At 40.0% G+C, this 27,376-nt stretch overlaps 1 long non-coding RNA gene across 1 annotated transcript in view; it reads left to right on the top strand.

Moving 5' to 3' along the window:
- Window positions 1–282: 282 nt before the first annotated feature.
- LOC140503123 (uncharacterized) overlaps window positions 283–27,376 on the top strand; it is a 33,384-nt gene continuing 6,290 nt past the window's right edge. The window contains exons 1-2 of the long non-coding RNA XR_011966709.1: window positions 283–401; window positions 12,747–12,850. This is a non-coding gene — a long non-coding RNA (uncharacterized lncRNA). The remainder of the gene's footprint in view (window positions 402–12,746; window positions 12,851–27,376) is intronic.

Below are 27,376 nucleotides of genomic sequence, written 5' to 3'. Positions count from 1 at the left end.
GCCTTCTCATCTTCTATGCTTAGCAGGAAATCATAAAAGAGAGTAAAGTATATTCTCTCCATTCCTCATTCTTTTTAGCAGTAAATCATAAAAGAAAGCAAATTATAGTTTCTCTACCCTTTTCTTCTTATTATTAGCAACATGTGATAGTACAAAACAAACCAGCCTCTCACTGGCCAACCAATTTGCCTGGCAACAAGGGCTAACAGAGAGAGAGTTCAAAACTCCCTTTGACAAAGTTCTAAATTCTGTTATTTTATCTCCTTCCTTTTTCTTGGATCACCAAGTAAAGTGTTCTTGATCTCAAGAAGCTCACGTTCAATATGAGGAACCAACACTAAGTGGAGGAAGTCAGATGGAATGGAATTTATGGTCTTTGTGGTATAGCAAGAAAGCAGATGGTAATGAATCTTCTTTAATGTTATTTTCACTGATAACACCATATATTTTTCTGATATTGAACTATTTTATGGTGCCAAGATCTTTGGTTGTAAGAACTTCTTTGGGGGATTTTGGTAGCTGGGGCTACTGGGATGTAGGGGCTGCAGAAGAAGTTTGGCAAATGAAATATCAGTGAGAGCTGATGCCCTGGATGATGGCTACAGATCTGGGCTTCCAACAGAACAAGTGGTCTGGGGTCATGGGGCACTGTTGCCAAACTTTTGGGTTTCTGTGCTCACCAGTGGCCATTAGTTAGCAGTTGATGATGGTGTTAAGAATAGTTGGTCCAGGGGGCGGAGCCAAGATGGCGTAGTAGAAAGACGCACATACACATAGCTCCGAACCCACAACCCATAGAACAACTACAAAGAAGTAACTCACGGCGAATTCTGCACCCAGAGGCCACAGAACATTGGAGCGAGGGAGATTTCTGTTCCGGAGAGACCTGCAAACCTCTCGTAAAAGGTCCCTCGTGCTGCGGACTGGGCGCCGGGACTGGGAGCTGAGTACAGCCCTGCCGTGGCCGCGGCACCGAGAGGAACAGATCCGAGCGGGCTTCAGGGACGGGATCTCCAGCGGCCGCACAAGTACCTCCACCCACAGGTGACGGGGGTCTGTGAGAGAGTCCCTTTGGCGGGTCGAGGGGGGAGTGGGGTGCCCCCATGGCTCGGGCCCCCTCGGGAGACAGAAGCTGAGGGGCAGCGGCAGACCAGGGCTCTCCAAGCAGGCAGGAGCCTGGATCCATTGTTGAAGGTCTGTGCATAAACTCCCTGAGGGAACTGAGCCTGAGAGGCAGCCCTGCCCTCACCTGAGCATCTGAATTTAATCTCACACTGAATAGCAGCCCTGCCCCCGCCCAAAGCCCTGAGGCTGGAAGCAGCATTTGAATCTCAGACCCCAAACACTGGCTGGGAGGATCAGGAGGTGAGGTGGGTGTGAGGAAAATATTCAGAGGTCAAGTCACTGGCTGGGAAAATGCCCAGAAAAGGGAAAAGAAATAAGACTATAGAAGGTTACTTTCTTGGTGAACAGGCATTTCCTCCCTTCCTTTCTGATGAGGAAGAACAATGCTTACCATCAGGCAAAGACACAGAAATCAAGGCTTCTGTGTCCCAGCCCACTCAATGGGCACAGGCCATGGAAGAGCTCAAAAAGAATTTTGAAAATCAAGTTAGAGAGGTGGAGGAAAAGCTGGGAAGAGAAATGAGAGACATGAAGTCAAAGCATGAACAGCAAATCAGCTCCCTGCTAAAGGAGACCCCAAAAAATGTTGAAGAAAATAACACCTTGAAAACTAGCCTAACTCAATTGGCAAAAGAGGTTCAAAAAGCCAATGAGGAGAAGAATGCTTTCAAAAGCAGAATTAGCCAAATGGAAAAGGAGGTTCAAAAGCTCACTGAAGAAAATAGTTCTTTCAAAATTAGAATGGAACAGATGGAGGCTAATGACTTTATGAGAAACCAAGAAATCACAAAACAAAACCAAAAGAATGAAAAAATGAAAGATAATGTGAAATATCTCATTGGAAAAACAACTGACCTGGAAAATAGAGCCAGGAGAGACAATTTAAAAATTATGGGACTACCTGAAAGCCATGATCAGAAAAAGAGCCTAGACATCATCTTTCATGAAATTATCAAGGAAAACTGCCCTGAGATTCTAGAACCAGAGGGCAAAATAAATATTCAAGGAATCCACAGAACACCGCCTGAAAGAGATCCAAAAAGAGAAACTCCTAGGAACATTGTGGCCAAATTCCAGAGTTCCCAGGTCAAGGAGAAAATATTGCAAGCAGCTAGAAAGAAACAATTCAAGTATTGTGGAAATACAATCAGGATAACACAAGATCTAGCAGCTTCTACATTAAGGGATCGAAGGGCATGGAATAGGATATTCCAGAAGTCAAAGGAACTAGGACTAAAACCAAGAATCACCTACCCAGCAAAACTGAGTATAATACTTCAGGGGAAAAATTGGTCATTCAATGAAATCAAGGATTTTCAAGCATTCTTGATGAAAAGACCAGAGCTGAAAAGAAAATTTGACTTCCAAACACAAGAATGAAGAGAACCATGAAAAGGTGAACAGCAAAGAGAAGTCATAAGGGACTTACTAAAGTTGAACTGTTTACATTCCTACATGGAAAGACAATATTTGTAACTCTTGAAACATTTCAGTATCTGGGTACTGGGTGGGATTACACACACACACATGCACACACGCACACACACATAGAGACAGAGTGCACAGAGTGAATTGAAGAGGATGGGATCATATCTTAAAAAAAAATGAAATCAAGCAGTGAGAGAGAAAGATATTGGGAGGAGAAAGGGAGAATTGAATGGGGCAAATTATCTCTCATAAAAGAGGCAAGCAAAAGACTCATTAGTGGAGGGATAAAGAGGGGAGGTGAGAGAAAAACATGAAGTCTACTCTCATCACATTCCACTAAAGGAAAGAATAAAATGCCTACTCATTTTGGTATGAAAACCTATCTTACAATACAGGAAAGTGGAGGATAAGGGGATAAGCAGAGTGGGGGGGGATGATAGAAGGGAGGGCATGGGGAGGAGAGTGCAATTTGAGGTCAACACTCATGGGGAGGGATAGGATCAAAAGAGAATAGAAGTTATGGGGGACAGGATAGGATGGAGGGAAATATAGTTAGTCCTATACAACACAACTATTATGGAAGTCATTTGCAAAACTACACAAATTTGGCCTATATTGAATTGCTTGCCTTCCAAAGGGAAGGGGTGGAGAGGGAGGGAGCTAAAGAAGTTGGAACTCAAAGTGTTAGGATCAACTGTAATGTTCTTACCACTAGGAAATAAGAAATACAGGTAAAGGGGTATAGAAAGCTATCTGGCCCTACAGGACAAAAGAGAAGACAGAGACAAGGGCAGAGAGGGATGATAGAAGAGAGAGCAGATTGGTCATAGGGGCAATTAGAATGCTTGGCGTTTGGGGGGGGAGGGGAGAAAAGGGGAAAAATTTGTAACCCAAAATTTTGTGAAAATGAATGTTAAAAGCTAAATAAAAAAAAAAACAAAAAAACAAAAAAAAAATAAAAAAAAAATAAGAATAGTTGGTCCATTCTCCACAAAAGTAGCCCCACTTGGTAACTGCTCCTGGGCTGTAGGATAGTAGAAATGCTCTTTAATTAGTACATTCAGATACGTGTCCAAGAAATGGTGAAAACCTTTCCTTCTTAACTCATTGTAATAAAGTTGTTGAGGACTGGGTGCTGCTACTATTCCAGGGTTCTTTTGACCATGAATTTTTGCACTTGGGCAAGCGACAAAAACCGTGATGGGACCCAGTGGCAAGAAGAGTACCTGTAGTTGGGAAAATACCACCTGGAGAGGATGAGACAAAAATGTTAAGACACCAGCACAAGGCAGGGATTATGGAGGAGGATACGTAGTAGAGCAAGATGGGGGAGGAACAGGTATCTGATAGCTTTCTACTTTAACAATTTCTATTAAGTAGGTGCTAGACTATATTGCAGAAGGACTACAAGTCCTCAGTATCTCAGTGGGATTGGTATAGTGGACCAGACATAGGACTTTGAGCCAGGAAGACTTGGGTTCATGCCTTTCATCTGCTACTAGCTTTATGATTCTGGATGAGGCTATTTAACTTCTCTGAGCATCAGTTTCCTTATCTGTTGGATTAGAGGAACTCTAGGATCTGTTCCAGCACTAAAACTAGAAAATGTCTCTAAATTCAGCATAAGCCTTTGACACCTTGCCCAAACTATGCATCTCAAGAAAAACAGGATACTTCCTGTCTGAGTCTAAGGGAAACAGAGAGATAAAATTTGCTCCGTACTTGGTTAGCCTTCTTCGCCATCACGTACTTCATGCAAAAAGTTCTTAATATGATGTTGCCTTACCCACAGATGTGAGGAAGTTTTATCCAGAATCAGAGGAATCAAGAAACCAAGGTAGAGAATTCCTCAATCCCCAAAACAGGACATATGGTCATTTCCTTCATAATTCTAGTCTGAGGCAGTGTTTCTGGGGTTCTTATAGACCCAGCAACTGTGTATATGTGTAGAACACCTAACCACTAGCTGGACTACCTTTGGCAAATCACTGAACTTCTCAGCTTTTGTTTTCTTATCTGTGAAAGAAGGGTCTTGGATCTGATATCTTCTAACTCTGACTCAGAGGTATCATCAACCAAGGCTGTGAACTCAATGCCTCAGGGCCTCCACAGATCCAACAATTAGTTAAATTAAATGCTCAGGCAATATTTTGAATGAACTTTAGGAAGGTATTCCCCTCCGCTGAAGGGGAAACATGGATGAGAAATATAGGGGCTGCATGTCAGAGTGATAGTGGCAACCAGGACAATTGCAATGGATTTGGACCCCATCCCTGTCTTTCCTACTATCAAGGTTACTAATCTAGATCCTTTTATTATTTTCCTTTACAGAGGAAGTGATTTAACCTTGGTGGCAGCAAGTAGTTACTCATACAGAAATACCACATGGCCTAGAGGACCCAATGTATCCACAGCACCCCTCCCAGTCCCATCAATTTCCCCAATTTCTCTTCTCATTCAGGAGTTTTCCTCAGGGTTAGCTTAAGAGGATCCTTTCCCTGCTCAGCCATCTACTTCTCAGCCGTCTCTATGTCCCTTCACCTTAATATAATGAGACCATTCTTTCTTAGCAGTTTTTACAGCAGTCTCTGTGGTCAAGAGTATCTGGAACCCACCCTTCCCAGTTGGGCTGGAGTTTGATTTCCTTCCAAGTTTTAATCAGCTCCCATTCTCTTGGCTGGAATGGATATATACTGTAGTCTAAAGGCAGGTTCTGGGCAAGGAGTCCCATTTTTCTCAGATCAGAAAGGGATAATGACACTGCCAGTATATAATCCCTCAAAAATTTGGTGGTGCAGTTGATAGAGCACCAGTGCATGAATCAGGAGGACCTGAGTTCAAATCTCACCTCAGACACTTGACACTCACTAGCTGTGTGACCTTGGGTCATCTCCAGTCATCCTGATGAATATCTGATCACTAGATTCAGATGGCTCTGGAGGAGAAGTGAGGCTGGTGACTTGCACAGCCCTCCCTCACTCAAAACAAAGTCAAGTGCAAGTCATGTCATCATTTCTCTGATGGCATAGTCTTCTTCGGCAATGAAGGATGAACACACACTCATCTTTAATCTCAAAGGTGGGGAGTTCCAAAGATCCTCCCACATATAGTAACCCAAACAACATTTCCTAGGGGGAGACTACTAAATCCTTTTGGGGGGCAGTTCTGATTCTCAGGCGGGCAATGGGTAGGCATTTAGTCCAGGGCAATCTAGTTTCAATTATTGGTTTAGTTAAATGCCTTTTAAATATCTGGTTCATATGCTGTACTTTGCCAGAGGAGGAGAGTGCCAGGGAGTGTGAAATTGCGAATCTATTTGTAATTCTGTCATAATTTTTTGTATACCTTGGAGGTAAAATGAGTTCTACTGTCTGAGTCTGTTCTTTCCACCAATCCATACCTTGGTATAATCTGTTCCAGTATTATTTTGCTGACTCCAAATGAGGTAGCAGAACTCAGTGGATAAGCCTCAACCCAACCAGTCAAGTGGTCTACTAATACCAGTAGATGTTTTACTTTTCCCACTGGTGTCACTTCAGTAAAGTCTACCTGTGTACTCTGGAAGGGTCTTAGCCTTGGCTTTCTACACCCCTGGGGCTGCTTCCTCAATACTTTCTTACTCAGCTTTTGGCAAGTCACACACCCTTCAGTTATTTGTTTAGCCACCATATACAGTTCCAGTATCCAAACTTTCTCAAAAAGATATCACACATAGCCTGGGCTCCCCAGTGGTTTCCTCAGGGCAGGATTCCCAGAATTTCTCTTGTAATTTCCTTATGTGACATCTCCCTTCCATCTGGTAAAAACCATCACCCTTCCTCCATTTGTTCCTAATTTCCTTAGATGTTCTTGATCCCTGTCAGCAAAGAAGGGTGCTCCCTTTTTCTTTGGAATAGAGTGAATTAATTGAGGCAGCCAGGTGGTGCAGTGGATAGAGCACCAGTGCAGGAGTCAGGAGGACCTGAGTTCAAATCTCACCTCAAACCCTTGACACTCAATAACCTCGGGCAAGTCACTTAACCCCAATTGCCTCATCCTGGGTCATCTCCAGTCATCCTGATGAATATCTGGTCACTGCGTTCAGATGGCTCTGGAGGAGAAGTGAGGCTGGTGACCTGCACAGCCCTCCCTCACTCAAAACAAAGTCAAGTGCAAGTCATGTCGTTATTTCTCTGATGGCACGGTCTTCCTCATCAAGGAAGGATGAACACACACAACTCTGACTTCTGTTACTCTCTGTGACTCTGAGATTATCCCAACTCCCACTTAAATGACTTGAAATAATGAGTCAGATCCCAAGAGCCTGGCTACTATAGCCCCCCAGAGCTGTGGGGTGGAGGTGGGAAGGAGTCCTTAGTCTACAGAAGCCCCTACTAGTGTGCTTCCTAGCATGGTAACCCATTTAGTCAGTCAGACTTATTTACCTTTTAGAAAGGATTATGTACCAAGTTGGTACAATGAGAACAACTGTTACTCAACATCCCCAAGAAAGTCTATGACACGCTCTCCCACTGGTACACACAAAGTCCAGGGTAAAGAGGGCTGAAGCTTAGAAAAAATACGGCAGAGTAGTCATTCAGAACTCCTGAGCTCTTTTTGCTGGAATCTTCAAGATGTTCTCCTTAGATTAGGTGTGGGTGTGGCTCTTCAGGCTCTTTGTAAAGGCCTGATTTCTGTACAGTATGACCTTAGTGCCCAATGCCAATATTACAATCAGCTCATCCAAGTGTAGTACTAGGATGACAATAGGAAGAGGAGAAGTCCTCTGGACCTCCCAGGTTGACAAGGTCCTTCTCTTGTCAGGGGAGTAGGGGAGGAGACTGAGTCTATGGGCTCTGCTCCCCCTAAAATCAAATCCAATCCAATCCTGCTCTGTGGATTCAGCTGGGACGTTTTTGCTCAGATCGCTTAGAGTATGAACCAGCACCTACTCACTTCCCGGCTTCCTCAGCCAATCCAAGTGCTCCTCTTGTGCAACATCACTCTAAGGACTTTTTTATTAGTCTAAGATTGCTTGGTTGTTGGAGAATAAAGCCTATAATTGAGATGGACTGATTGTTATCACCTGATAAAAGACCCAGAGCATAGCATTTTATCCCTGATTTTAAAGGAGAGAGAATGATTTCATTAATTTACTTAATTTACCCCTGCCTTCCCCCTGACATCCTAAGAATCTGAACAGATTCCTTCCATCCCATAAATGAGGGCATGGTAACCATCTACCCCACAAAATATTTATACCAATCTTCCACTCTTATGAAGAGAAGGAATAATAGGGCAACTCACATATAAGAACAGAGCATCATCGATCTAGACCTGGAATGGATCTTCATCAAGTCCAACCTCCTCATTTTACAGATGAGGAAACTGAGGCCCAGAGAGCTTAAATTATTTGCCTATAGTGATGTAGATACTAAAAATCTGAGGCAGGATTTGAACTCAGTTATTCCCAGCTCCACGTACAGTGTTCTGTTCACCGTACTTGAGTTTACAATCCACACTTGGTCGCCTATTTAGCAATTGTGTATTGTTATTTTTTTCTTCCTGTAATTTAATACTTCACCCCTGTCTGTGTCCCATAGTTCCTTGATTCAAAGAGCGTATTTTGTACATTGAAAAGTTATTCCCTTAAATTATTTATCTTCAAGACTTTTTTTTTTTTAATTGCTTTTGTCTGAAGTAAAGTTCTAAGGACAAGGGAATGCTTCATAAAGTAATTAGTGACTGTTTCCCCAACCTGGAATAACTCAGAAAAAGTAGAGATGGAACTTGATAAGTAAATAAGGCAAGTGAAGTAATAACAAGTCACTAACCCCAAGGCCTTATCCTTTTAACCTCTTGAGCACACATACAAACAGGTCATGTGACATTCAGAGGGATTATAGTTAGCTAAAATTACCTGGTTCACAGCCAAGAAGCTTCCTACGTTATGCATCCTTTAGCATTCACAGTCCTAGCAAAGAGAGTGCATTTTATCCTTTCTTTGTCTTTCAAACCATATTTTGATCTAATATTATTAAATATATATGTGTGTGTGTGACATAACCTAATTAAATTGTTCCTTTATGGGTAAATGATTCTTCTTAAGAAGGTTTCTACTTCCCATAAAGAGTAAGCATGGGTAAGTTATTAAAAAGAAAAAGAATGCAATGGAAAGCGTCCAATTTAAATAGCAGCTCTCTGTAGCTGACTCAAGGAATCAAGCTTCTTTCACTAAAGGACAGGATGAATTGTATTTTTTCCAGACCACGCCTCACAATATTTTCTTCAATTGGTTACAAAACTGCCTCCATCACTCACCAACTTAATCTTCCTTCCAGAATACGGGGACAACATGTATTTGACCATTATAATCATTGTTCAAGAAAAATGAGGAAGAGTTACTTAGAAAAAAATAAAGTTGACAATGATTTCATCAAAAACCTAGAACTCAAAAGACATGTCAGCCGATAAACATTTCTTAAGTGCCTACTATGTTCCAGCATTGTGCTAACAGCTGGCATCATGTTTTCTCAGAAGAGGACTCTTTTTAATCTGTTTATGCAACACATGTGGGCAGAAAATTTGGAGTAAAATATTCATCTCTTGTCATCATCATTTAGGCAGATTTATAATTTTATTGGTATCGAAAACTCCCTGTATGGAAAGAAACTCCCTTCACTGATCAGATCACACCTCTGAGACTTCCAGCCTTAGAAAGTTCCCTGGTGTATTACAGATTTAAGTGACCTGCTCAGGGTCACACTAGTATGTGTCAGAAGTCAGTCTTGAACTGAGGCCTTTCTGACTTCAAACCCGGCCCTCTAGCCCTACTCTGATACCACTCTATTTTCCCCTTTACCATAGGAAGAGAAAAAAAGATCAAGTAAGTGATGCCCTTGCCTCACTGACCATAAATCAGAAGAGTTCTCTTTGTGGATGTGGCAGGCACTGAATCACTAAGTCAGTTATCAATTTTAACTGAAAAAAGAAATTACTCATTCTGGCCACAATAACCAAGTGGATAAAAATGAAACTGTATTTTCACTCAGTTGTTAATATTTCCTATAGTCAAGCATTTTGAAATATTCCTCCGATGATACGTCAAAGAATACATGATATTCTAGTAATCAGAAATGTCTAGTTCCAGAACAGGATGCTTCTAAAAATATGTCTTCAATTTTCCAACTAGTGAATTCTATGAAGTTATCATTATTAACCAGATCAAAAGTCTGGGGGATATTCTGTGACTATTAGTTTTTTACACTAACTAAAAATAGAATTTGTTTATAGTAGCATCACCACACATATGTAAATAACAAAGGAAATTTACAAATGTATTTAATCAATATTACTCTAATATACTCTCTGCTATTTAATTTGCCCAGAGAATAAAGTTCTGAGTTAAATGAAATGTTCTACTTAATTGAGACTATATTCCTCCAATTATTAATTTTCAAAGAATCAGAATACAATGAAATATGATTAAGAAGAAGCAGTATAGTGGATAGGAAGCTGGCCTTGAAGGTAGAAAGACCTTGGTTCAAATACAGCTTCTAACATCTACTACCTGCGTGACCATGAGCAAGCGAGACACTTTACTTCCACTCTGGGGACTTGTTTAACACTAGAAGCTAAAGTTAAATTGCTCAGCTCCCTCTCCACCAACTTGACTGGACTGATAAATATACTGAGGACACCAATGAAGTAATTTTCACTCAAAATACGTCTTTGGTTTTCACCTGAAGGTAGAGCAGGAGAAGGGAACTTCTAGCAGATCCCAGGTCCCTGATCCCTCCTGAGAGAGATTCACAGGCTCTGGAAGCTAAGACTAGAATTTTTAATTGATAGTTAATTATTTATTGTCAATTAATTGATAAAGACTAGAATTTCCCCCCAAAAAAGTCTTCTTTATCTTTCCCTGGTACAATTTTTCCTTTCATTTTTTGTTAGTCATTTGATTTATTTCAATTTCATTTTTTTGTAGTGGTTTGGAATAGGTCCTTATAAGAACTAGGCATCTGGTAACTTATGATAAGTTTGTAAAGTATATTTTCCCTTTGGGTTTGTATAACTTTGTATTTGTGGGTAGGCTCACCAGCTGTAGTAGATCTAGGCGCACACACAAACACACACACACACACACACACACACACACACACACACACAATGGCTGTTAATACTGAGATTTTCCAGGAATTATAATGAATAAACTTTTGCTAGGGCTTTTTATATGGCTCTCATGAACCCATGAAGAATTACATCACATGGACTTCATTTAGACCCCTTAAACAAAACACTGGAAATAGACACTTGAAAGTAAAACTCCTGAACTTCCCCCAGGACCTAGAGAAAGAATGCCCAAATCTACCCTGGATAGCTAGAAGAATGGGAGGATCTTAGCAGTGACCATCTTGTGGAACATGAATGGAGATAAATGTTCAACCAGGGCACTTTCAGTGGATGCCTTCATAAAGAGCGCATGAAAACAGAGTGTCTGGTTGGCCTTTATCTGTGCTCACACAAAAAATACTGAAGGGACTGTCAACGATGATTGCTTACCAAACAATGAACCACTCAGTAGACTTATAAAGGAAGTGATCACCCTCTTCATTTTTCCTCTTTCTGTCTTGTGAACATGTCAGACACTCTTTAAACCTCTCTCATGGAACTCTGATCAGGGAAAAAGAGATACATATTTCTTTCACTCCCTTATTGGGAGACAGCACCTTATGGACCATGGGTCTAAGGGCCTTTACCCATAACTGAAACAAATTATTCTTCACAAAAGTTAATTTTTTTGATGGTTCAGAAAATGCTTCAGGATCCTGCAGTGCCTTGGGATGTTTATTATGAATATCAATTATCATTGTTCTTATAATCATAAATGTACCTATTAATAGATACTTCCACTTGAAAGAATGATGGATAAGCTAGTTTTCAACATGTATTCTTTTTTTAATTTAATTTCCTTCTACAGTTAGCAATTCATCCAAGAACAATTTGGCCAACTGACCTTTTGGATTTTAAATTCTTTAATTTTCTTCCAAGCTATTAGATCTTAGTCTTCAAATTTCACTTTTTTTTAGTGCCATGACTCATTTCTGGGAGGGATATAATTATTTTCTTTCAACATTACAAGTGAATTTTGAACCTTAACTTTAAATAAAAAAGCATCACTTTAGAAATAGGTTCACAGTGCCAATTTCAAACAATCTCCAGGTCATCTGTTTTACTGCAAAGGCTAAAAAGAGTTTCTGTACCATTCAAATGTCCATCAAAGCTTAATGGTTTTGTTAACTAAAAGCTTGGTCTTGAACTTAATGCCCTCATAACTCAGGAGTACAGCGTGTACTACAAAATTCCTCACATGATTGCAGAGATGGTAAGATGTATTTGAGTTAAAACGATTTCTGTTTCCCAGTCACTAAAAGCCTTCTGCTAGCTAGCCTTCATTCCTCTCATCATAGAAGCTTGGAAAAAATAGATTACCGGATTTAGGCTACACAACAACTTGTGTAGCCCATAGTTTTCATCCTATACACACACACACACACACACACACACACACACACACACACACACACACACACACACACACCCCTTTGTACACACTATCTCTTTAAGACAGTTAACTTTCTTGACTTCTCTTTCTGTCTACTAGCACAGGACAGGAAAGTATGGACCAACTGAGCTGGGAGTACTGGAAACCATTTTCACATATATGGAGAATTTGAAATGGAGAATTTCTAAATTGTAGGTTGTTGGGAAATCAGACTGAAAAGATTAGAATTCTTCACTCTGGAAAATGAATCCTGAGATGGAATATGATGTAAAATTTCATGTTAGAAAAGGAATTTAGAGGCCCCCTTCAACAGTGCACATGGGCCTCTTTCCTTGATATTGTAGGGGGAAATTAAGCTATGCAACAAAAACCTCTCAGTTCTACTTCTGTGCCCCTCTCTCCCCTAAAACATTCTCAGTCTGCATTCTAAACAAGGGCATGGAAGCTTGGGGTAGGCCTGCTTCCAGATATGTACAGTAAAGGGTTGCTTTCCTGAACACACTTTGGAGCAGACACATATCTGCTTATTACTTCCTTTTGGTCATTATAACTAAGTGGTTTGTACTGTGTGGTGACAAAAAAAGTCTTTTAATTATCTGCTAGAACTGAACTCCATGGACATAATAAAAGGGTTACCTATGCCCCACAGGCCTCTCCATGCCACCTTTGAAGACTCTAGGTGCTCTCCAGAGGCTTGGGGGAGGAGAATATACCAGTCTATTCAGTCACAAGCACAAGCAAGTGTTTTCCTAGGTAAGCCTGTGCCTGAATAGGACCAGACACAAGTCTGTGTCTTCTTTCCTGAGGAAGAAAGTCTTGTGAGATCTCAAAAGGCATCTAACCTTTACAGGGCAGGATAATGGCCAACAGGAAGTGTCATCAACATCAGTAGAGCTGAAAAGGAAAGAGTTCAGGGTGGGGACAGAGAGAAAAAGAAGAGAGGCAGAGAGACAGAAAGAGAAGGGAGAAGGAAGGGAGGGAAGGGAAGGGAAGGGGAGAGAAGGGAAGGGAGGGGAAGGGAAGGGAAGGGAAGGGAAGGGAAGGGAAGGGAAGGGAAGGGAAGGGAAGGGAAGGGAAGGGAAGGGAAGGGAAGGGAAGGGAAGGGAAGGGAAGGGAAGGGAAGGGAAGGGAAGGGAAGGGAAGGGAAGGGAAGGGAAGGGAAGGGAAGGGAAGGGGAGGGAAGGGGAGGGAAGGGGAGGGGAGGGGAGGGGAGGGGAGGGGAGGAGAGGGGAGGGGAGAGAGATCTCATAAGAGAGAAACAGTCCATTTGGCACTGATCTGGCTGTACTGTGAAGTGAAATATAAAATGGCTAATTAGTAACTCAAAAAGAATCTGTTTGTAACTGTCCCACTGAAGCTTGAATTTTAGCTTCCCAACTTGCTGTACCAATGATAATAAGTTCCTAAATTCATTCTATGATTCTTTGTAGCTTAGCATTCCCTTCTTATGTGTAGGAATAAAACTTCCTGTTCCATACCTAATTCACGTTTGTACTCTCAGTATCCTTTTTGTACTTGCCTCCTCCTCTGGAGGCAAGACTCCTTAGGCTACTTGTTTCTTGGGAATCTGAAATGGAGATGGAACTAATGCACTGAAGAGCCAAGGTTCCCTAAGGAGACAAACGACCCCAGAGTAGTGTAACCAGGGGCAGCCACCAGAGCTAGCCAAGGGGGGAGACTGACAAAGGTCACCAGCCAGCTGCTGTCTTCTCAGCCTAGTGATGTACTAGTTTGTCCTTGGTTCCCCCAAAAAGGACTCAATGCTGTGCCTTTGACTAACCCAGAATTAAATTTATATTCCAGGTGTTATACCTGGAATAAGGTAATACATAAGGCATTGATCCTTAATTCAGTTATCCTGGGTGTTGATTATTAACACCACTGAAGGAAATGAACTGTGAGCTTCAACAGCTGATAGAGTGCATTTTATTTAGGGTAGTTAAGAGAGGCAGGCAGATGGCACAGTGGGTAAAGCTACTTGATCTTTGAGTCAAGAACAGGTTGAGTTCAAATTCCAGTCTCAGTAGCTGAGTGATCCTGGGTAAGTCACTTATCCATGTCTCTGTTTCCTCATCTATAAAATGAAAATAATTACAGTATTTATAAGGTAAGAACCAAAGGAGATAATATTTGTAAAGCTTTTAGCATGGTGCCCTGGCTCATATAGTAGGTACTTAATGAATACTTATTTCCTTCCTTCCTTCCTTCCTCATTAGAAAAATAGACTGAGTAAAACATAGCCTCTCAGTCATATGAAAACTGATCTTGAAGTTACTTATTTTGAAAAAAGACATAATTAAGTTTTTCCTCAAGAAGGTTTTGGATGTCACCTAAAATTTACTACAAAATAAGCAACATGTTCCAAGGCTGTCGTGTATCAAGAAGAGTGGAATTTTACTCACCTACAAAAAAAAAGTGAATTAGGGAAATCTATGGGATAAATAAACAAATGATTCTCATTTTTCAAGCATGACTTTTTTTATGTAGTTTAATCAAAAGGTAGTATTATCTATAATAAAAATCACTCGGGTTTATTACCTATGATACTCAAAGTTAATGCATGAGGAAGTTTCTAGAATTCTTAGTTTCAACTCAGCCTTCTCTTGCATTCACATAGCAGCTACTGCTTATCTTAATAAAGCCACTAGAGACACAATTCTGGTACAAAGGGACCTTGGGGAAATATGAATGAATGTGCTTTTACAGAAGCTGATTAGAGACAGTCTCCCATAACACTGTTTCCTGGATATTGGTTTGCTAGATGCAGCTTACTTTCATCCTTCAGAGAATTTCTTTGCTCTGACTTGTCGAGTGGTAATACAAAGTGAGAATTCATGAATAGACAGACCAGTGCTAACCTGCGGCTGAAGCATAACTTTACCTTGACCATGTGCGTGCTTATAGAGCTAACTTTCCTCATAAGGTTTTTTTCCCATTCTTTCATTCCTTTGTATTTCTCCTGTTCATTCCCTATGTTATCTTTAAAGTAGCCAGTTCTATAGAGATGCTCTCTGACTCCCAGTGTCCAAAACAGGTACCACTCCCCAAGATGAGCATGGTGCAATACTGATCGGTATTAACCCCAGGTAATATAGCATTGGCTGCAGCACACTGCCATGAAAGCCTTGACAGTTCCCTGACCCCTGTCCCCCTGCATCCTCCCTCCTCCAGCTCCCTCATGTTCTGCCACTGCCTGAACAAAACGTCACCTCAGCGCTGTTTACTGCAGGAACCCAGCCAAGGAAGGCATAACAGGATAAGAGATATATAATCTGATAACCTTGTTAGCCTGAATCAGAGCTCCTGACAAGTAGGAGAGCTTAGTGAAGTGGAATAAAACTATTACAATATTTTGGACTCGCTGAAATGGCCTTTCAACTTTTTCCCCCCGGTGGAAAAATAGTAGCATTTCTTGTCCTTTTATTTAAGATTAAAACCAGGCATAAAGACATGAAACATAACAACATGTACAAGGTCAAGGTTGTCTTTTCTAAAAGAACACAAACGGAGAAGGCTGGACAAGGTCCTCTGATTTTCTTCTACAATCAAGCAGCACAAGATGGCCTGTTCAGTGTCCCAAGAACTCTGCCATGAAGCCTTCCTCCCCTGGGATGAGCACGGCATAACCTTCATGAGCCAAAAGGAGCAAAGGATATGGAATTCATTTGTGCAGATGACGACCAGTAAGGAACTTATTTCAGAAAATGGGGGAAGGACCATCAAGGTCACATTATTTTCTGTTTTATTTACTTCAGATGCTATTTCAACATAGATTCCATTTTGCCAGTTTTGATTTGGATGTTCTACTGCCTTCCCTACCCCCATTTTTCTTCATACAGCGAAACTCTCCACCTTAAGAAATATAATATTAGCCTTAGCATTACATACCCACATCTGGAAAAAACCAGGATGTTTAGTATGGTATACTGTGAAATTGCAAGGGAATTCAATGGGGTTAACATGGATTTCCACATTCATTTTTCCCACTTTTAGTTCCTATGCTTTTACTGGTTCTTATTAAATCAATAGAGGTGACCAGGGCATAACAGCCCTGGGCTGGGATCTGGAAGATCAGGCTCCACCACTATCTACGTGACCTTGAATACATCCGTCACTTAATCACCCTCTGACTCAGTTTCCTACAATGAGTAATACAATAGATGAGCGTATTCCGAGTGTCTCAGGAGAGCAAACCCTTCCTGTAAACCCTCTAAAAGTAAGGGATTTTCATTTTATTTATATTTTCCAAGAGAAATCATTTAAAATGTAATGGTTTGGCATAACTCTTAATCCAAGTTTTAAAAAAATAAGATAATACTCCACCCTTATTTGCACATCATTGGGATCCAGATCCTCTGAAAGGTTAGTGAATCCAGGTTAACTTCATACCTGGATAGTACTTTGAACTTAGTTAAGGGATTTTCGTTGTGAACATTTTGTACTGTTGTCTTTTACTTGTGGACTCACTTGAAGTATAAAAATATTTTTTTTACTTGGGAAAAGGACATCTTTGGCAGCAGCTGGAAAATCACACTGATAAGCTGACATTCTCCTCTTCTTGCATCCTTTTTGCGAAGCAGTATTAATAATGATAGAAGTGCAATACTCCAATTAATTCTGACTTTTAAAATATGAAAAGGACTGGGAAGGATTTTTGTAATCTTCCTTTCTATTTTTGTGCTTTTTTTGCAAAAGGGTTTAGTGCTAGAAGAGAGGAAGACTTTAAAAGCTAAAACTTAAGAGAAATAATCCCAGGACTATTCACTGTTTGCATCCCTCTTCAATATTAAGATGGAGATATGGTCTCATCATTGAAGAGAGGTCAGTTCCCTGTAAGAGTAAAGATCCACACCTGTCTATCCAAAACAACACTTGTGCCTGTCTTCCCGTAAATCTGTCAAGGGGCTTCACTCAAAATTCTGGGGCGGGGAGGGGAAGGTCTTTCTCTATGTCTTGAAATTGTATGGATATCAGTGGAGAAGACTGGTAATCCATCGTTACCCTTCACTCTTATTACATGCCCAACCCATTTTTTTCTTTCTGGATACACATTTCTCTGACGGCATCCTGTAAGCTACTACCAAAATTATTTTCCTAAAGCAAGAAGTGACCATGCCATTCCTCTTACTCAGTAAACTCCAGTGGTTCCCTGCCATGTCCAGGATCAAATACATAATGCTCTTTCTGGCATTCAAAGCCCCCCTGCTACCTTTATACACCTTACTACCTACCACATGCTCTTTGATCCAGTAACACTGGCCTCTTGGCTGTTCCACAAACAAGACACTTATTCTTTGTGCTCTGGACATTTTCACTGATGGTCCTCCATGCCTAGAATACTCTCTATCCCCAGTTCTAGAGACCAACTTCCCTTGCTTCTTTTAGGACCCAACTCAAATTCCATATTTTACTGATGCCTTCCCCAAGCCCTCAATTCTATTTCTCTCTTATTTCCTATTTATCCTGTGTATAGATAGCTTTGTATATTTTTGTTTGCATGTTTTCTTTCCCATAAGATCATAAGCTATTATCTTTTGCCCCTTTTTGCATTCCTAGCACTTAGCACAGTGCCTAGCATATTTAAAGTGCTTAATAAATTTGTATTTATTGATTGAGTACCTCTCCTGCACAATTCTTCATTTCTAATATATATAACAGCTTGTTCATGCCCACCATGCACTTCTCCGTGGCCCTTTGTGTGACCCTCAACCATTAATTATTTGAAAGCTGTAATATTCCATAGCTTGAAACCATATATCACCAAAATAAGACTGCTATTTAAAAAAAGAGAAGCTAGGCCTTTGTTTAGTTTCCTTGTAGGGACTGGGACTTTGCGTCATTAAAAGAGCTTTGCATCCTCCCCAGACAATCAGGTCTGGTTTTTTTCCTGTTCAATTCCCATTTACATAGTCTCTCTGAAATACGTGCACTGATGGGGCAACCATTTTATGGATTTTTCCATCCAACTGCATATGATAGCCTTAACAAAAAAGCATTCTTATTCCACTTATTCCACTGGATTTTTCCCAGGTAAAGAGATAGGTTGTGCTTTCTAGAGTAATTATCAACCTCATTTAGCATCCTCTACAACGTTATAGGGCTCAATGCATTATCACACGGCTGTCTGTTTCTTGTCTGACTGAATATTGATAATAGGGGATCAATGAGCAAAATTCTTTCGGCTGCATCTTCCAAAGCAGCTTGGATGATTTTGACATACACATAGGTGGCCCCTTGTTAGAGAGTCCATAAGATCTCATTTTGCTCAAATCAAATTACATTTGATCCTTAAGAAACAATAAACAAACATCCTTTATACTTTTCAATCGTGTGACTGCAAATAGGTAGTCTGTTTAAAATATTTGTGCAAGTCTGCTTGCTTCCTGCCTCTCTACCTTCATCAAGAGTGTCTTCAAAGCAAGTCTAGATTTTTCTCATGTAAATCTTAATGAGATAGGAAAGCAGGAGCTAGCATCATTCTCTCAATCACCTTTAGGGGAAAAGGTCTAAAATGGTTTCCATGCCTTTTCTTGCTGCTGCTAAGTAATACACTCCATCTCCCACTTTGGCCATTTTGACTGACTTTCTGCCATATCTAGAATTTTCTTCCTCCTTATCTCTACCTCCCAGTTTCCCTGACTTCCTTCAAGTCTCAACTAAAATACTACCTCTTGTAATACTAAAATGGTACAAGAAACCTTTCCTGATCCATTTGATTTCCAGTGACTTTTGCTTCCCACATAGAGAGAGATAGATGACAGAGAGATAGATAGATAGATGTGTGTGTATGCATATGTATATACATGTATATGTATATGTATAATATACACATGTATATATGTATGTGTGTATTGGCAGAGGCTTTTAAATAAGATTCATAATCACTCTGAAAAGTATCCAGGGGTGGAGAACCTGTGGTTTGGGGGCCACATATGGCCTTCTAGATCCTTGGATGAGTCCTTTTGACTGAGTCCATGTTTTATTGAACAAATCCTTTTATTAAGGAGATTTGTTCTTGAAGTTTGGATTTAATCAAAGGGCCATACTTGAGGGTCTAGAGGGCCATATGTGGCCTCAAGGCCACAGATTTCCCATCCCTGGAACCTATCTCTTCACATAAGAAAAATCAAGTAGAGTAAGAATGCTTTTTCTTTTAAATCAAAGCTATAACAAGCAGTTGGATGGAAGAACCCATAGAATTGGTTGATCCACAAGTACTTACATTTTAGAGAGACACTATCAATGGACCATGAGCTGAAACTAGAATCGAACAGGAGAGAGAGCAGGCCAGACTGATTGTTCTCAAGTCCCACCCCACCCCATCCCATCCTCCAAAAAATAAAACAAAGGCCTATCTTTTTAACAACAGTCTTCGTTCGGTGATATATTGCTTCAAGTTATGGAATATTATAGCTCCCAAACACATGCACACACACGCACAGGTCCTTTGCACGTATTTTGCAGGTTGTCTCCTCCATTAGACTGTGAGGTCCTTGAAGGCAGAGATCCTCTTTTACCTTTCTTTATATTCCCAGCATCTGTCCCAGTACTTGCCACAAAATAGGGATTTAATCAATATTTACTGACCGACTTTCCTGTTCCAAATATCTTGAGAATAAATCCCTCAAAACCCTAAAGCATGTGTCACTCTGTGAATGAACCTTCTCTCGGTATCTAATTGGTCCAGCTCAGCTACCATTCCCACTTTTGCCTTTTTTCAGTGCCATTTTCACTTCCTCATGCAGGATACCCAGAACAGTGATATCAGAGGCTAAATATAATGACTCCAGTGACCTTGATGGTGAAAAATATCGGCTAGAAAAATCCTATTCAAATCTGTAGCCGTCACTTAGTTGACCCTCAGTTTCCTCCACTGGGAAGATGGACAAATTCGACTTACTGACAACTAACATCTCTTTCAGATCTGAGTCTATGTTCTTATGTACTCCCATATCTCTCATTAGACTGAAACAGGAAAGGAAACGTTGGCCATTATTCATTCTTTGGGTTAATGCTTCTGAAGCCTCTATTAAAATGCAAATGTTATCTTGGATATATGCAAATGTTATAATGAATTTTCACCCATTATTACCTTAACCTGAGTTAGCTGATCAGATTGGCTTTTCAATCACTGTGGGACTGGGGTCACCAGAGAGATAATTCTGATGTTGATAAAAACCACTGCCTCTTCAGGAAAGACAAATGCAGGTTCCATAGGAGAGTTCAGCATTCTAGAGAGACTGAGTCCCAGAGTAGCTGGCAAAGGATAGAACTGGATGTAAAAAATGTAAATGGATAGGTCAAAGAATAAAATAGAGGGGAAGCAAAAACAAACTTCATATTTTTCTCAATTTATATGCTTACCCAGAGTAAGCCCTAAATAGAGCAATACTTGGTACTTATCTTATGTTTGACCTAGTCCTCTAGGAAGGCATTGGAGAGACTTCCTCTCCTGCTTTATGTAAGGATATGAAATCTGCTAGTCATTGTGATCTACCTATTTCGTCCCACTAACATCAATGTGTCTCTGACTTTCTCAGTCCTTGAAAGGTTAGACTAGTCTTCTACTAGTAAAATGAGTCACTCCTGCTTTCAGCTTCTGAATCATTTCTAGAGTTGAAAAGAATTTTGTAATATTTCCAGCTAGGAAAATTATCAATTTCAAATAGAAGGAATTTTATATATCTCATATATAACTATTTAGCCACTCTTAGGAGTCCAGATATTAGTGCTTCCTAAACTGACTTACTTGAAGTTCCTTTCATGAGTCCCTCCAATTCTTGTCTCCACTATCTTTCTGTAATGTTCTCTCCCCTCCCCTCCACCTCTTTCTTGGTCTCCCTAGCTTCCTTTAAAATTCAGTTAAAATCCTACTATCTACAAGAGGTCTTTCTTTTTCCCTTGAGCTTCTGGTCCCTTCCTCTCTCAGATTACTTTCTGTCTCACTCTGTGAATATCTTGTGTGTACCTGGGTGTTTATGTATTCTGTTTCCCAATAGAGTATATACTTCTCTAGGATATGAACTGCTTAACATGCCTCACTCTGTGAATATCTTGTGTGTACCTGGCTGTTTATGTATTCTGTTTCCCAATAGAGTATATACTTCTCTAGGATATGAACTGCTTAACACAAAAATGACTTTCCCATCATACTTGGGATACAACAAACAGCCTCCCAGACATTGTGTGATGAAATGCTCTTTCCTTCCCAAATTTGGAGTTCATTCATTCTTTTAAGAATTTTTGAATACCTACTTTGGGCACAATGTATGACCACAAAAAAAAATGTCTGAATTCAATCTATGAGCCAGACTTGAAAGCAAACAAGAGAGGATATGGTTAATAATTAGGGTAAAAGATAGGAATTCAGAAGCAAACCAACTACAAATTGAAAAAGATGTTAGTTCCCATAGATCCCAAGATTTTGAATTAGAAGGAACCACTGAGGTCACTGAATCTCTTTAAGTCCATTTTGCATATGAGGATACTTTTTACATTGTAGCTTGAAGCCTGAATAAACCATATAAATTAGCAAAATAGTATTACGAAAAAAGTAATAATAATTAACGTTCCTACAGCACTTTAAAGTTTATCAAGTACTTGACATAAAGTATCTCATTTGACCCTTACAACTTTTTGAGGTAGGTGTTATTATCCTCATTTTACAGAGCATTAGCAACATCTTAATAATGCTCTAAAAATACAGTTAGAATATACAGAGGATACACTCTACCTAAGAAATAGGTAAATTTTTTAATCTTCTTCATCACATCCTTTTCCTTAAAAATATAATACTTTTAAAACAGTGGTATCTAAAATATCTTTGTCTGGTCACTGGTAAGTCAGAAAAAGATGAATTGAAGAATTGAAACTTATTTTCAGAAATATGGACTCATCAAGAAATTCAGTCCAAATTCTGGATATTTGGGGGTAAAATGAGAACAAAAAAGAGAGAGGATGCCTGGCTCTGTATGAGAAGGAAACAAAGGCCTCAGGACCCCACAGTGACAGCCCTGACCACATTTCTCTCAGAGCTACTTATTCTAAGATGACAGAGCTTCAACCACAGGGCATTTATTTATTTAAAATCTTTCAATTTATTTTAAACTTAAATACAAAATAAGAAAAGAAAAAAGCAATACCATGTATACAGCAGAATATGAGAAAATTCAATATAAAGCGAGACATTTCCATTTCAAGAAAACCTATATAATAAATACTATCCATTATTTTCAAAGCTGTCCAGCTTGCTTCCTTGCAGGTTTTCTTTTGTTCTGTGCTGTGCACTTTTTACTTTATCTGTCCCCTCCCCACCAAGAAGCTACAGTTAAGCTCAGATAAATACATATGTATGTATGCATGTATATTACATATATCCATATGTATACACATGCACATGTACATATACATAAATATATACAGATACATATATACATATAGATATCCATAAATATACACATATTTACACGAATACATTGAAACACATACATGTAAGAACATGTTATGCTTATTTCTACCTGTCATCTGTTTCTCTGAAGGTGGATATCATCTTCCTTCATAACTCCAAGTCTTTCCACATTTTTCTAAATCCACCAGCTCATCATTTCCTACACCAGCACAATATTCCAACCCAATCACATCTTCTATCTGAGACACTGTTTAGGAGAGTTTTTTCCTGGATTTTCTGCATTCCCTCTATTCTTGCTACATTGATTTTATTTATACAGAAAAATGTTAATTATCTATTTTACACTTTAACTCTCCTCTCGCTTTATTACATGGCTTAAAATCTGATCTTAAAGATACCGAATGTATTTTCTTCACATATTTATCCCCTGATTTCCTTGAAATTCCTGACCCTCGGCTCTGCCAAATGAACCCTGTTATTATTTTCTTCTGAGTCAGTTAGATAATTTTTTAGTAATTTAATCGGGATGGCATTACATAAATAGTTAGGTAAAATTGTCACTTAGCCCATTTATTTAACAAACACTTATTAAGCACTACAAACTTTCCCAAATAGACACTGTGATAATTACAAAGATACACAACAAAACATCCATTAAATATCTACGTAGTTGTTACTGTTCATTCTTTGGTTTCAAAGAGGATAAGTGACATCACAGAGTGATGTCCTGACTTGCACATGAATTGGATTTAAGTAAGGCAGAGTTGCACAAAGTCATTTGTCTTACTCTCTCTTCCAGAATCACTGAAGTCCAGCGGCATGACAATAGTCAAGATGACCACAATGGCTGGAGATAGACCTTGGTTTCTTCAATGTCTGACCAAGCTCTAAGTACCCCACAGAGCCTGCTTCAGCAGCCATCATGGCTGTTGGAACAAATTATTCCCATCTGCCCATTCTGCCATTGGGAAGTCTTCATGTGCTTGGGGTAGACATTCATCAAACTCACTGATGGACTTGAGGCCTGTCCTTTACCCTCAAACTGGTCCGTCAAGGTCTACCAAGAAGGTTTACTGGGGTGTGGCTGCTGCACATTTACAGCTTCTTGTAGCCACAGGTGAGAACTGGGTGATAGGTCAACACTAGAAGTGGAGCAGCCCTGAAAAGAGCTTGGCAAGCCCCCCACACCAGAAGTACTAATCTTCCCAGAATACCCCATACACCCCAAGTGTACTTAAAGTAATAATTCTTAAGTAGCAGAGGTAAGGGTAAGAGGGGGTAAGTCAGGGACCTACTAGAACCAGCTCTTATAAGCTCCCAAAACCCATTATTGAATTTTCAGGGGAAACGTTTTTACCTGGGAAATTGACAAATGTTATAAATCAGAATTGATTTATTGCTTTGTTGATCGTCCAGACTTCAGAAAGTGGTGGAGAAAATGTTAAAGTGGGAGAAGTGGAAAAGGAAAGAGTAGCCTCCACTCTAGAAAGGTTGGAATGAAATTGGGGCACCTGGGAAAATCCAAACAAGTGGATGTAAAAGTGGAAAGAAAATTTTAGAGAGAATTCATAGATATGGTTGAGGATGGAGGGAAGCTTCTCCATATGAGGAGGACAGGCACCTCTGCCAGGGTGATAGAAATGCAGCATTGTGAAAAACCAACTTGAGGTTCCACAAAGCATGGTTCAGAGGCTAGGTGCAAGGAACATGACATGAGTTTAAAGGGTAAATGAAAAGGGATATGGGTACTCATCTCCAGCCTCAGGAAGACTCAGCAATGTAGACTGGAGCCAGTGGAAAGAGGGAAATATTCTGCATCCTGGGACAGGGCAGAGGTAAATGGGATCCATTAAGCCTAAATTAGCTTTCATTGAGGAGGAGGTACCCTTTTCATGGTGAATGCAAAAGCAAAGTCTTGAAAGCCACCTGAGATATCCTTCTCTATGTTAGTTGGATAGAGCTAATGGAAAAATAAAGCTGAAAATATTTTGATTTGTCCCTAAGGCATGTGGATATGAGTGTGATATCATGCTCTCTCAGCAGATGATAGATTCAGCAGATGACAACAGCAGGTTTGCAGTGGAGCAGTAAGCAGCACCTTCAGAGGTGGATAGTAGGGGCAGAAGGTTATGGTGGGAACAAATAGGGTCCATGCCACACAGGCCAGAATTATTTATCCTAAGGCTCTATTCTCATGCAAGCTAAGCAATCTTTTCCTTAAAAGTGGATGAAACTGTATTCATGACTCCATGAAACTTGGGGGCCAATGACTGAACCTTTGAGAGAGTACTCTACATACAAAAAGCTGGGAGCTAGTGAATCACCTTGGCAAAGGGAGAGGTAGCGAAGCTGTGCCAAACTGTAATAATATATCTTTGCTGACTATCTTTTCCATGCTGTGGCTAAGTAAACTACTTTCTGATAATTGTTAGATGGTCTACAAATGCATCATTTCATTCCAAGTTCAAATGTCATGACCTACCAGGTTGGCCTGAGTCAGTCCTAGCCATAATTTGAGTAGGAGTTTCAGCAAATGCAGATTCAGGAACCTCAAAACTGAACTCTGGGACCATGCCAAGAAGTTATGAGAGGAAGAGAAAAAAAAGAGGCAAGGATCAGCTGTCTGTCTGGATACTGAGCCATGAGAACACATGCTAGAGAACTATCCTCCAAAAAAATCCTTCCTTGTTTTGGATTGGGAACTCCCTTTCCCCACAAGTAGGGGAGTCTGTACACATTCATGAATGGAGAGGAAGAAAATGATTTAATTATTAAAGGCTTTGCTATTCGATTTATGGTTCCTACTTGTTCTGTTGATAAATAAAGCACTAAATGAGGACACAAGCTAAGCATCACCCCTCCATTGAACCCTAGGAGCCTTATGATTACACAGTTGAGTAAGCTACTCATTACACTCACAATAGGTCAGATGATCAAAGGGGTAAATAGAAAAGGTCCCAACAAAGAAGACTGGGGTGGGGGGATGGCACACAGCAGGGTTGCTGGACTTGAAGATTAGGATAACTAATTTCAGATCTTGCCTCTGACATATATGAGTTAAATGATCATTTAATCACTCTGAGCCTCAGTTTTATTATCTATGGGAATGGGATGATAATACTTGTTATACATAATTATTGAGTTTGTTATTAGGATCAAATAAAGTAATATATAATGCATATACACATTCATATATATGTGTATATACAAAGCACTTTTGCAAACTTTAAAATCATTTGTAAATGTCAGTTATCATCATTAGCAAAATAGCTCATGTGTAAATAGCAATTTAAGGTTTGCAAAAATATGTGTGCATATGTACATATATACTTGTATACTGTGTGTGTGTGTGTGTGTAGTTTGTATACAGTTGTTTGCTCACTAAACTGTGAACTCCTTGAAAATAAGACCTTTTGCATCCCCAGAGTATAGTAGAGTGCCTGGCACATAGTAGTCACTTAATACTGTTTTCTGATTGACTATGTATCCATCCATATACATAATCTCCTTCAGTCCTTTCAATAACCCTGTGATGTAAAACTATTAGGATCTCCATTTTATATATGAGAAAACCAAGGGTCAGAGAGTTTAAATGACTGTCATAGGGTCACATAGCTAATAAGTCTCTCTGGTAGGATTTGAATCCAAGGCTTGGTAACTCTATTCACCAGACTGGGAGAGCATAAGAGCATCATCTCTTATCTAGAACCCACGAAAGCATGCCATCATGAAACAGGTGGAACGTACTAATGAACTTTTTCAGGAAACCAAATTTCACCATCTTCCATAAGCCCTCACTACTGACAGTATGAAAGACCTTGGTTAGGCCAACAAGTGCGTACAGAGCTCTGTTCTGTACCTGGTATTTCTCTTGAAGTTGTCAGGCAGTAATCATCAAGTTGGCCATTCCTTGGCCCTTTCTGAAGCTACATTGGCTCTTGGGTACATGATCATCTTTTAGGTGAAGGATCAGCCAATTAAGCAGCACTCTGGCAAGAATCTTGCCAGCATCAACAACTAAATAAGAGGCTCCCCTGTGATTAAAAGAGGACAAACTTGTTTTCTTTTCCTTTATAGAGATCAACAGTGGAGGCATCCTTGATCTCCCAAGGGATAACCTCCTCTTACCACATAACCCCGAAGATTTCAGTCAGCTTTTGTAGGAGTAGTGGATCCCTTTCTTTATAGATCTCTGTTGAGACAGAATCAGCACCAGACACTTTGCCACATAGGAGGACCTGAATGGCCTTCAAAACCTCTTTTTCAGTTGGAAGCTCAGAGAGCGAGGAATTGACTTCCACCTGAGGTATATGGTCAGTGGCTTCAGCATTGGTTGATGACGGTCCATTGCAAACACTATGCCCAACTCTCTAGATTCATGATCTTATCACTGATCAATGTGGATCTATCACCGCTGAGTAGTTGTAAAGCACCAGAGATCTTTGGCTCATAAACAGTCTTCAAGGCATTGTAGAAGTGCTTTGGATTTCCACTGGCATAAAATTGAATGTCATCTACCTTCTTACTAAGCCAAGCATCCTGCATCTCTCTAAGCTTCACTTCCACTTTATTTTTGATGGAATTAAATGCTAACTTCTGAGAGACAAAGTATCCTACTGGCCAAGCCTGTGGAGTTCTCATTTTTTGTTTAGCAGTTTCCAAATTACCCTCATCATTTTCATCAAACCAATCTTCATTTCGCAGTGCTGTGTACCAAGTCTATATATCTCAGGGGATCGCTAAGAAAGAGATTGCACCCAGGGTAGCAGGTTTAGCAACAGAGATGAAGGAAATAGGAGACAGAGAAATAGATCAGAGCTATGTTATTGTTAATATCAAGGAAGTTCCTTAATTAGCTGAATATAGGGAAA

The sequence above is a fragment of the Notamacropus eugenii genome, chromosome 5, assembly GCF_028372415.1.
Source record: "Notamacropus eugenii isolate mMacEug1 chromosome 5, mMacEug1.pri_v2, whole genome shotgun sequence".
Classification (NCBI taxonomy): Eukaryota; Metazoa; Chordata; class Mammalia; order Diprotodontia; family Macropodidae; genus Notamacropus; species Notamacropus eugenii.
This window is presented reverse-complemented; position numbering and strand designations above follow the sequence as displayed.